The sequence below is a fragment of the Piliocolobus tephrosceles genome, chromosome 3, assembly GCF_002776525.5.
Source record: "Piliocolobus tephrosceles isolate RC106 chromosome 3, ASM277652v3, whole genome shotgun sequence".
Lineage (NCBI taxonomy): Eukaryota > Metazoa > Chordata > Mammalia > Primates > Cercopithecidae > Piliocolobus > Piliocolobus tephrosceles.
Genome location: NC_045436.1, coordinates 21,681,825 through 21,694,751, shown reverse-complemented (window position 1 = coordinate 21,694,751; position 12,927 = coordinate 21,681,825). Strand labels below are relative to the sequence as shown.

General features: G+C 38.1%; 1 pseudogene across 1 annotated transcript; it reads left to right on the top strand.

Moving 5' to 3' along the window:
* Window positions 1-4,108: 4,108 nt before the first annotated feature.
* LOC111553690 lies at window positions 4,109-5,570 on the top strand (annotated as a pseudogene). Its single transcript, XR_002735036.3, has one exon. The product of XR_002735036.3 is annotated as a probable E3 ubiquitin-protein ligase makorin-2 pseudogene (transcript).
* Window positions 5,571-12,927: the final 7,357 nt, after the last annotated feature.

The window sequence follows — 12,927 nt, the reverse complement described above, 5'->3', positions numbered from 1 at the left end:
TAAAGCGGCAGAGGAAAGCTGAATGACAGACAATGAGGAGGGCACTGGCTTTGAGAGGGCTGATCCTGTGGGAAACAAGCAGAGTAGAAGAGTGAATTTAAGAGACAACATGAATTTTATATTTTGGTTCTGCTTTTAGACAGATTGAAGCATGTACTAGGTCACTGTTCAATTCAATTAAAGCTCTGCATTTGAGCACCAATAAAGTATATGTATATATATGTGTGTATATATATATAGAGAGAGAGAGAGAGAGAGAGAAATTTGGTATAAAATTTGACTCATAGTTTTATCTGAAAAATCTTTAGTCTATCTCTTTTAACCAATAGATGTTTTTTTCGTTTTCCCCTTATCTTACACAGACCAAAGAGTTCAATTTCGTCTTGTTTCTCACTTATCTTTCTTTTACACTTTTGATCCTTGAGAGATAGGAAAGATAATGAAACTGAGACTAAAAGTGACCTTGTGTTTTAGCATACTGTGCAAAACGGTATGGGAAAGAGAAGAGAAAGAAATAAGTTTAAATTTAAAAAGATGAAAATCATCCTGGAATCTAGAGAGAACACTTTAACTTAGACCCTATCATCAAACTCTGAAAATGATTAAAGTCTACAGACTGAGGGGTCAGACTGAAACCAGGAAGATTTGAGTGAACAAATTGTTACTTATGAACAGCATAAACAGTTATTTGCAGAAGAGATTTTCATTTCTGTCTATAAACTACATCTTAGAAGTGCAGGAATATGTTCCATCTTATGTTAGTAAGTCTTTTTCTTTCCATTAATACCTTTATTCTGTTAAATAATTTTTGTTTCCTTCCTTTTGTTGTCTACCAAATTAGGAACAGACATCATCTGCTAGAATGTGGTCTTTTACAGATTACACAAATGGGGTGCAAATTTTTTTGTCTTTTTTTTTAATCCAAGAATCTATCCTGGTCTCTGTGTAAAATCAACAAATATATTTTATCTCATCTGAACAGAGATCATTTACCACCTTGAAATGTCAACGAAATATATTATGTTCCAGAAACCAGGGAGAGGAGAAGTGAACTCTTCAGTATCAGTAATCAGATCATATACACACCTCGCAGACGGTCAGAAGCTTAAGGTAAATACCCTTCAAGGAAGAGAGAGGAGATAAACTACCTTTACTGAGCACAGACCTTGTGTCTGCCATTGCACTAAGTTACTTACCAAATAGGTAAAAATAGATTCCGCATAAAAGTGATAAAAGGGAATATCTTTCTGTGTCACTTAGCTTATTTCTCTTAGCATAATGTACTGTACCAGGATGATTTCTACAATGAATTTTTACTGATATTCATTTGAGAACTATTTTTGAAGGAAAAGACATGAATTATCTATTGGAAATAATAAGAGAATTTGTGAAAAAATATTTATCGTAATTCCAATTTTACTCCTAAGAAACCAGAGGTAAACCAGAAGGTACCTGATTTGCTCAATATCTCACATTCTGCAAGTAACAAAACCTAATAATTGAAATTAAAATTAAAGAAAGAATGATGATAATGGTGTTAGTAGTAGCAGGAATATCCATAATTTATGAAATTCTTACAATGATAAAAGAATGTGCCACCATTTTCCATGTACTATCTATTTAATTATTATATTCTCTAGACAATAGGAGGAAACAATGGTTCAAGTAAATTAAGGCATTAGATATGTAAACAAGGATTTACTTTTATTATTGGAGCTGGTGACTGCTGACAACGACTTCTATACCAGCTAATCACAATGTACTTTCCTTCAAAAATAGTTCTCAAATTAATTTCAGGAAAAATTTATTGTTGGAATCATCCTGATACAGTACCTTATGCTAAGTCAAATAAGCCAGGGGACACAGAAAGATAGTGCATTATATCACTTTCATTTTGAATCTTAAAAAGGTCGAACTCATAGAAACAGAGACTAGAATGGTGATTGCCAGGTAATAGAGGTGGGAGGAATAGGGAGAGAGTTAAAGGGTGCAAACTTTTGGTTATAATATGGATAAATTCAAGAGATTTAATGTAACTGTGGTTAACAATAATGGATAAATTCTAGAGATGTAATGATAACTCTGGTTAACAATAATGTTACTTAAAATATGCTAAGAGAGTACATCTTAGTGTTTCTGTCTCTCACACACACACTCAGAAAAAAATAGTAAAAAATTAAATTTTTAACAAGTTTGTAGGTAATGCTGCCGTGGTGGTTTGAGGACTACATTTTGAGAGCAATTGATTTAGGCAATGGTATAATAATTTTCTTCACTCTTATTTGCATATAAATGTAATTTCTGGGGGAGTCACGCTCCTGGCCACTTTTAAGGAATCTGTCTTGCATTGACTCCACTCTTCTTCTGTGCATGTGTGTAATGCAGAAAAAAAAATAAAAACAAAACAGAATAAAAGAGAGAGAGGAAAAAAAGAAAGAAAATGGGCTTTGAAGGCACACAGAGATTAGCTAAAAGCTGAGGCATGCCCATTCCTAAAATTTTAATTCTAGGCAAATTATTTAAATTTTCACAATTCATTTTGTATTTCTGCAAATCTAGATAATAATCTCTAATTTTTAGGGTCATTGTGAAGATTAAATTAAAGATTAAATAAAAGAATATGCAACTTATTCCGATATATAATCTGTAATGATCCAGGCAATATAGAGCAGCCACTAGTATCATAGCCTGAAAGAGCAAAGTCATTCTCCCTTCTAGTTCCCTATCTGGTGAAAGCAAAAGTGCAAAACACTAAGTATGTGTCATTTTAAAGGTGCCTATTAATTCTGAATTGAAGTGAAATGTGCATGAGTTTACAGCTAGTACAGAGTAAAAATAAATAAATATGGGGAATTAAAATTTTATATTTGTATTTAATTATTTTAAAACCTCAACAGTTAATACAATGCAAAAACAAGTTACATACTGGGAGAAAATATTTCCAAACACATATGTCACCAAGGACTTGAATCCAAAACATACTAAGAACTCTTAAAACTCAATAATAAGAAAAGAACAACCCAGTTAAAAGGTGGGCAAACATCTGAATGAACACCTCACCAAAGAAAACATATAGATAGAAATAAACATATGAAAAAATGTCAGCATCATATGTCATTAAGTATTTGCGAGTTAAAACAATGAGATACCATTACACGCCAATTATCAGAATGGCTAAAATTCCAAACACTGATTATACCAAGTGTTAACAACAATGTAGAGCAACAGAGACTCTCATTCGTTGCTGGTGGAAATGCAAAATCCTATGGATAACTTGGGAAGACAATCTGGCAGTTTCTTACAAAGCTAAACTTAGTCTTACCATATGATCTAGCAGTTGTTCTCGTAGGTATTTACCCAAATAAACTAAAACCATAAATCCACACAAAAACCTACACATCAATGTTTAGAGTAGCTTTATTCTTGATAGCCAAAAATTGGAAGCAACCAACATATCCTTCAACAGGAGAATGAATAAACAAATTGAGGTATATTGATGCGATGGAATATTATTTCAAGATAAAATAAGCTGTCAAGCCAAAAAATACATGGGGGAAATCCTAAATGGATATTTGCTAAGTGAAAGTGTTAATTGTGAAAATGATACACGCTGTATAATTCCACTATAAGACATTCCAGAATTCCAGAAAAGGCAAATGTACAGAGACAGTAAAAATATCAGTGGAAAAATACCAGTTGTTACCAGGGATTGGGAGGAGAGAGGAAAGGATGAGTAGATGTGGAGAAAAGGGATGTTTAACTCAGTACAAGTATTCCGCAGACTGTGATGGTGAATACGTAATATTGGTCACTTGTCAAAACCCATAGGATTGTACAGCACAGAATGTGAATGTTTATGTAAACTATGGACTTTAGTTAAAACTATTACACCAATACTGCTTCATCTATTGTAATAAATGTACCACACTAATGCAAAGCGTTGATAATAGGCAAAACTGGGTAGGAAATTATATGTAAACTCTGTACTTTATGCTCAGTTATTTTGTAAACCAAAACTGCCCTAAAAATACAGTCTAATAATTAAAAAGCAAGGCCGAGGCGGCAGCGGCTGCGAGAGGCGGCGGCACGACAACGGTCCTTCAGCCCCGCCACCATGAGCACCAAGCAGGTCGCTTGCAGGTATTTTATGCATGGTGGGTGTCGGAAAGGAAGTCAGTGCCTGTTCTCACATGACTTGGCCAACAGCAAGCCGTCCACCATCTGCAAGTACTATCAGAAGGGCCACTGTGCCTATGGAACTCGCTGCAGATATGACCACACGAGGCCCTCTGCTGCAGCTGGAGGTGCTGTCGGCACCATGGCCCACAGTGTGCCCTCCCCAGCTTTCCACAATCCTCACCCTCCTTCTGAGGTCACTGCGTCCATTGTGAAAACTAACTCACATGAACCCGGGAAGCGTGAAAAGAGAACATTGGTTCTTAGAGACCGAAATCTCTCTGGCATGGCTGAAGGAAAGACTCAGCCGAGCATGGTGAGTAATCCAGGCAGCTGCAGCGACCCCCAACCCAGCCCCGAGATGAAGCCGCATTCCTACCTGGATGCCATCAGGAGTGGCCTTGATGACGTGGAGGCCAGCAGCTCCTACAGCAACGAGCAGCAGCTGTGCCCCTACGCAGCTGCTGGGGAGTGCCGGTTTGGGGATGCCTGTGTCTACCTGCATGGGGAGGTGTGTGAAATCTGTAGGCTGCGAGTCTTGCACCCCTTCGACCCAGAGCAGAGGAAGGCTCACAAAAAGATCTGCATGTTGACATTCGAACACGAGATGGAAAAGGCCTTTGCCTTCCAGGCAAGCCAGGACAAAGTGTGCAGCATCTGCATGGAAGTGATCCTGGAGAAAGCCTCTGCTTCCGAGAGGAGATTTGGGATTCTCTCCAACTGCAATCACACGTACTGATTGTCCTGCATCCGGCAGTGGCGGTGTGCCAAACAGTTTAAAACCCAATCATTAAGTCTTGTCCAGAATGCCGTGTGATATCAGAGTTTGTAATTCTAAGTGTGTATTGGGTGGAAGATCAGAATAAAAAGAACGAGTTGATTGAAGCTTTCAAACCGGCGATAGGGAAAAAAAGCCTGTAAATACTTTGAGCAAGGCAAGGGGACCTGCCCATTTGGAAGCAAATGTCTTTATCGCCATGCTTACCCTGATGGGCGGCTAGAAGAGCCTGAAAAACTTTGGAAGCAGCTCAGTTCTCAAGGCTCTGTGAGGTTCTTTAATTCAGTGCGGCTCTGGGATTTCATCGAGAACCGAGAAAGCCGGCATGTCCCCAACAATGAAGATGTCGACATGACAGAGCTCGGGGACCTCTTCATGCACCTTTCTGGAGTGGAGTCATCAGAACCTTAAAGAGTAGATGGTTGCCCTGCATCTTGGGCTCCATCAGCCAAAACTTTCCCAAGCCAGGGTGTGCAGAGCTTCCCTGTACTGCAGCCAAGGTGGTGTATGGCTTGGATTTGAGTGGAGTTGGGCTTAGCCTTAGTCTCATTCACTCTCCATTATTACAGCCATGGGGAAGAGTGAAGGATACAAAGTAACCTAATAAGTGTATGGAATTGCTGTTTTTGTCCGGAGCCATGAGGCCCGGAGTTAGCCGACCTCTGTTGCTTGATCTCCGCAAAGCGGAGACAAAATGGCACATTTCCGGGTTCTTCATTATAACCTGTTCCCGCGCGCGCCTAAAACCTTTCCCGCGCGCGCCTAAACCTTTCCTGCGCGCGCCCAAACCTTTCCCGCGCGCGCCCAAACCTTTCCCGCGCGCGCCCAAACCTTTTCGCGCCCAGAAAGATATGCAGCCTACGGCGCAGGTGCGATCCCGCGCCCGGGAACATTACAAACCCACGGCGCATGCGCAATTGTAATTTGAGAAGACCGGCCCCCCTGTCACCGCCCTGGCCCAACCGCTTCCCCTGTCAGCCTATATAAGGCATCGCACCACCATTATTAAACGAGACGTGATCTGGCTATTTGTCTTGTCTCCATTTCTCGTGTTTTCTTGTCTCCTCCATTCCCAATCCCCCTTCCAGGGCCCGTTCGACTGTCCTGCGGGTCGGGACAGTTTTTATAGCTGATATAGTTACACCTCAAGCCCCTCAGGGGTAACAACCACCCAGACTGTTTGTTTGGATTGACTGCTTTAAAAAACAAACTTGGCTCTTATCTTTGATCTTTTCTTCCCCAGAAATAGTAAACTTGCAGCTGCCCCTAATGCAGCATATTTTTCTTACCAAAGGATTCTTCAACCCTATAAAAGGATTCCTCTATAGTGTATTTCTCTAGTGTATTTAGTGTGTGGTCAAAATTTTGATTTATATAGAGCTTTCAAGAACACACAATGCAAAGTGAGTGCAGCATAGCTGTTAACATACAACTTTTTTCTAGGGCTTTAAGGGTGGTCATTTTTTTCGAGTTCTTGCAAGTGTCCCAAATCAGCGTAGCAATCTTGTTGCCACATGTGCAGCAAACAAAGTGGAAGTATACATCTTTTTCTCCCTTAGGGAGGCTCTTGAAGGAACAGGAGGTACAGTACTGGGTAGCAGTCTGGCCCTCCTCTCTGGTTGGTGCTGGGGCCTCCAGTCAGGGCCCTCCAGGGGAACCAAACCTCTGCTCTCACCTGTGGGTTCATGCCCATCAGGGTAATTGTATTAAGAACTCAAAATATAGGTGCACTTACATAATGTGTGGTTCGTACTCAAGCGATCTATTATCTGCAAAGCCTGGCTTTGATTTGAAATTTTGTAAAAATGTCACTGCACCCAAGGTTTCTGATTCTGACCCAGCAGTGGTCCTGAAGAGAGCTGATGGCAAGTCTTGTAGTCATTTTGATTTTAACTGAAGGGTGAGCACAACCTTGGGAACTAGCACTGGCTTGTTCCAAGCTGGAATTTATCTATTTTTGTTTTTGTTTTTGTTTTTTAAAAGCTGTAGCTACCAAATATTTTATAGAATGCATTACTTAACCTATTAGCTGAGTTTAGAATACTTTCTGCTTAATTTTTATACTTAACTCTTCAGTAGAGGGTTACAAAGAATACAAAGGTTAAATTACAAATTCATTCCCAGCCTAGGCTCTGGGCACATTTCCTGTTCTTGAATTCTGCTCCTGAAGAGGGTGAACAAATGGGACATTCAAATTGTGAGCTCAGAATTACTTTAAAAGGAGGTAACAGCCATTACACCTAAATTTAATTTATTTTATTAAAATAACATAAAATTGAGGGACCATCAGATAACTGTATTTTGTCAGGTGCAATAAAAACAAAATTAAAACCCAAATCATCAAGAAAAAAAAGAATTAAAAAGCAACCCACAAAAATAAAATAATGGTCTTTTAAATCTAGGTAAAACAATTTAGGAGACTCTATATACTATATTCCTCCGTTAAATATTAAAAATTGCATTTGTCTATTAAAAGTTGAGAGGAGCTGAGTAAAGAAATATATTTAAGGCTGGATGCAGTGGCTCACACCTGTAATCCCAGCACTTTGGGAGACTTGAAGCAGGAGATCACTGGAACCCAGGAGTTTGAGAACAGACTGGGCAACATGGTGAAACCCCACTGCTACAAAAAGATAAAAATATTACCCAGGTCTGGTGGCCCGCATGTGTAGTGCCAGCTACTCGGCAGACTGAACTGGGAGGACCACTTGAGCCCAGAAGGTCGAGACTGCAGAAATCCTGTACACTCCAGCCTGGGTAACAAAGAGAGACTCTGCCTCAAAAAATAAAAAAGAAAAAAAAAAGAAATATGTTTAACTATTTTTAACCCCATCTTTTCCAAACGTTTTTGGTTACTGACTGAACCCCTTTATCCCCTAATAATCTCCATTAACATTCTGTGGGACACATTTTAGGGAATGTTGCTCTGGACATTTAAGTTTCCCTTAAGCTACCTTCCAATATTCCTTGGACTGCTGGTATGATTATTTTTCCTTTACTTAAGCATATATTTAAATCTAAGCAAATACACATATATTAGCTTATATTTAAATATAAGCATATATACGTATTTATATACTTACATATATTTAAGCATATATTAAGTATATATACTTATATTTAATATATGATTAAATATAAGCAAATATATATGTATTTGCTTAGATTTAAATATATGCTTCAGTAAAGGAAAAATAATCATACCAGCAGTCTCATTACACAGCACTCTCTGTTCAAAACTCTACCATTGCCTTCTGTCACCATTTCTCTTTGAAAAAACAGACTAAAATCAGCGTCGACCTTCATTTTGATGAATGCAAAGGTCATTTCTCAATTCTAATCAGCACTGTATTAGCCAGGGTTCTCCAAGGGGACAGAACTTATCGGATATATGTACATGTGAAGGGGAGTTTATTAAGGAATATTGACTCAAGAGATCACAAGGTAAAGTCCCACACAGGCCATCTGCAAGCTGAGGAGCAAGGAAGCTAGTATGAGCCCCAAAACCTCAAAAGCAGGGAACCCAACAGTGTGGCCTTCAGTCTCTGGCCAAAGGCCCTAGAGCCCCCGGCAAATCAATGGTGTAAGTCCAAAAGTCCAAAAGCTGAAAAACTTGGAGTCTGATGTTCGAGGACAGGAAGCATCCAGCATGAGAGAAAGATGAAGGCTGGAAGACTCAGCCAGTCTGCTGTTTACAACTTCTGCCTGCTTTATGCTAGCTATGCTGATTGGATGGTGCCCACCCAGATTGAGGGTGGGTCGGCCCCTCCCAGTCCAGTGATTCGAATGTTAAACAAGTTCCTACACAGGGTCAGTCCACTAATATGGACATCCTACAGTTTTTCTGCTGCATATCTTAGGCAAAACGATTATTTTGTGATCATTTGACTAATGTCTATTTTCACCGCCACGCTAGAATCCACTGGGCAAAGGTTTATACACCATTCTATGATTTGCTTACCCTGCTTAAAGCAGAATGCCTGGCTCGGTTTTCATCAAATACTTGTTGAATTAATTAATGAAATCGTATGTCACAAATTCAGTACATATAGGTGTGCAGATCACATTAACATGAGAAAAAGATCGACTCCATGAGAATCCCACATAGTGTAGGCAAAGAGCAGAAAATAATTAGTAGCTTTCCTCTCAGGCTGTAAAGAGCAGGCCAAGAAAGCAAAAATTAGGAAAAACATTAGAATCCAAGTAGAAAAATCACAGGTGATTAAAAAATAAAAGGCAAAAACAGGCTTTACTCCTTCTTTGCATACAACTCTGGTAGTATAACAGCTGATAATACATTGAGGACTACAATGTTAACACCGGGATAGTAATACTAGTACCTAGCATGAAAGGCTAGGTAAGGCCATTGCAAAATTACATAAATAAGTACAAGTAAAGCAGTTAGAAGAATCCCTGGCAAACAGTCAGCTCAGTATAAGTAATAGCAGTTTTAGAAGAGGTCAGCAGACAGTAGGGAGTCCCACTAATTTCATTTTATTAAATCTTCAGACAGTTGACGTTTACTTACTGAAAAAGAAAAAAAAAGAAGAAGAGATGATAATATGGAAAAATCATTTGTATTTTCAGGGTTCTCTGGAGAAAAAGAATTATATATATAAATATGTATGTGTGTATATATATATATGTATGTGTATATATAGATATATGATTGAGTACAAAAAACTACCTATCAGGTACTACCTATCAGTTATACATGTATATGATGTACCTTTATATGTATATGTATTTGTATAGCTGTCCATATTTTTCAGATGAGGAAACTGAAGATCAATCAAGAAATTAATTATTTTATCCCAGTTCAGGAAAGCAGAGAGTGGAGGAGCTGAGATTTAACTCAAGAGTAGTTGACAATGGTTTTTGAGCTATTTCCATTATACCATACTATTTTCCTTATAATTTATGAGCTTCTCAAAGGCATAGATTCCTTCAAATTTAAAGATATTATATTCCAATTAACGTTTTCAAAAATTTTCATCTTTACTCACTTTTTTCCTTCACAAAATATGGCGTGTGTTTCAGCTCCAGAGGTCAGGTTTCTACTTCCAAAGATGTGAGACCTCCCTTTCAGAGTTATCTGTGTTCCTACGAGTGTCGTTTTCTGTGACCATGTGCTCAGCCATACATAAAGCAATGATTATTCAGAAATGTTGCAGGTTTGAAAATTATTTAATGACTCTGGAATTTCTGTTTCTGAGTAAGGAAAGTGAAGTTGTGTTTTCAATACTTAATTCACAGGCAACTTATCTGCATTATTATTAAGAAATAAATATTCTTGAAAAAAGAGGCAAGAATTATGAGGTCTCTTAGCACTTAATAGAATCTGAGAACTTTTTGTTCTTAGATTTAAAACAAAGACCTTGAAGTACATGGATTCATATTTCAGCTCTGTCCCTGTCTGGGTGAGTGACCCTGGGCACTTAATATGTATGTCCCTGGCAGATAGTAAGCTTTTAATAAATATTAGCAGCTTTTACTGTTATTTTAATTTTTCTCAAATGTCAAATTTATTCTGACATTGTGGTCTTCTTAAAAAGAGAAAGACTCTGAATGCTGAAGCGAAACCAGAAGCTATCAGAAGCGAAACCAGAAGCTATCACACGATACCAGGTATTACACAATTTAAAAGCAACAGGGTAAAAGAGACAAATCCATGTAAAGCGGTATTTAACTTTGGCTCATGTAGCTCTCTTTATTTTCCCAGTCCCTTTACATACTTACAGGCAGGGACCTCGGTGGAGGGGTAGAGTGGGGCTCTGGTTTCAGCAGAGATTGACAATTAGAACGGCTTATGAAACTAAGCACGGACCTGGGTTGTTTGAGAGGACAGTGGAAACTGAAAGGTGACACACAAAATTGCCTATTACACACTGGAGGTGAGGGACAATTTCATATTTCATGGAAATAAAGTCAGGGCCAGGAGAAGTGACTCACACCTGTAATTCCAGCACTCTGGGAGGCCGAGGTGGGAGGATGGTTTGAGCCCAGGAGTTCAAGATACAGTGAGACCTCTTCTCTACTAAAAGTAAAAAAAATCAGCCAGGTGTGGTGGTGCACACCTGGGGTCCCAGCTACTCAGGGCACTGAGGTGGGAGGATCACTTGAGCCAGGGAGTTTGAGGCTGCAGTGAGCTATGATCTCGCCACTGCACACCAGCCTGGGTGACAGAGCTAGACCCTGTCTCAAGCAAACAAGCAAATAAATGAGAGGCTTTATTTCTCCTTTGAAAATAAAGAAAAATATTTTTCTTCCTTTCGTCTCTTTTCTCAGGACATTTTCCAACAATCGAAATCACATATATAATGACTTCATTGTTTAGTCTATGTTTTTAAGTTGCTTTGAGTTTTTAATCTATGGTTCTCTAACGTATAACTTAATTCAGATTTAGGAAAAATATTAGAAATGTTGGGCTGAATTCTGAAATCAATGTTCACTTTGCAGTGATCATCTCACATTATACATTAAGTATATGCTGGTTAAATTAATATCCCACTGGGATGAAAATAATTCCTCCTCTGAAACCTGAACATATCATAAAAATTGGATCTACAATAATAAAAGGTTTGTTAAACATTTAAAAACTCAATGTTCATTATTAATTGTCTGCTTTACTTGACTACTGTGGCTCCTAATGAAATAAATTGATGTAAAGTGTGTCATATGCCCTTCAATAATTTTTGTAATTATTTAATTATAATTAATGCATCATTAAAATGTGACTGATAACAATTTGATATAAATTGCCAGATATTATTAATTAACCTGGTATTCATTATACTTGCATTAATCATGTTATTGTAGATATAAAATATTCTTTTAGGGATATACATTAGTTATTCTGAATGAACTGCAGCACTTTAATAGCTCCATTCTATAAAAGTACATAATTAATAGTTTTTCTTCTCTTGGAATATATGTGCACATCAATGAATGCACATAAATTTTTTATTCCATTTGTATCTCTTTAAATAGTCTTAGAGTAGAATTAATGTCATTAGCATTCATGAACTCGCACTGTGTTCTTTATAGCAGTCCTGCTGAGAATGAACTTCAGTTCACACATTTTAGATAGAGTTTTATTGAAAGATTATGATTCCTTCCTAAATTTGCTACAGGCATTTCATTATGATTACAAATAAGCTCAAAGCCATGATTAAAATGTATTACATGCATGTGGCTTAAATATTTGTATTTTTGTTGTTTATTTTTTTGAGAATTGTAATTAAAAATGATTTTTTTATTATACTTCAAGTTCTAGGGTACATGTGCACAATGTGCAGGTTTGTTACATATGTATACATGTGCCACGTTGGTGTGCTGCACCCATTAACTCGTCATTTACATTAGGTATATCTCCTAATGCTATCGCTCCCCCCACCCCCTCCCCACGATAGGACCTGGTGTGTGATGCTCCCCTTCCTGTGTCCAAGTGATTTCATTGTTCAATTCCCACCTATGAGTGAGAACATGCAGTATTTGGTTTTTTGTTCTTGCGATAGTTTGCTGAGAATGATGGTTTCCAGCTGCATCCATGTCCCCACAAAGGACATGAACTCGTCCTTTTTTATGGCTGCATAGTATTCCATGGTGTGTATGTGCCACATTTTCTTAATCCAGTCTGTCACTGATGGACATTTGGGTTGATTCCAAGTCTTTGCTATTGTGAATAGTGCCGCAATAAACATACATGTGCATGTGTCTTTATGGCAGCATGACTTATAATCCTTTGGGTATATCCCCAGTAATGAGATGACTGGGTCAAATGGTATTTCTAGTTCTAGATCCTTGAGGAATCGCCACACTGTTTTCCACAATGGTTGAACTAAAAATGATTTTTTACGTGTCTATAAGTTGGCAGCTAAACCACCACATAATTTCAACTCCATATATCTATACATTTTTATCTCAAATATTTTTGCATCAAAAACACAGCCACAGCTTACATTACATATTTA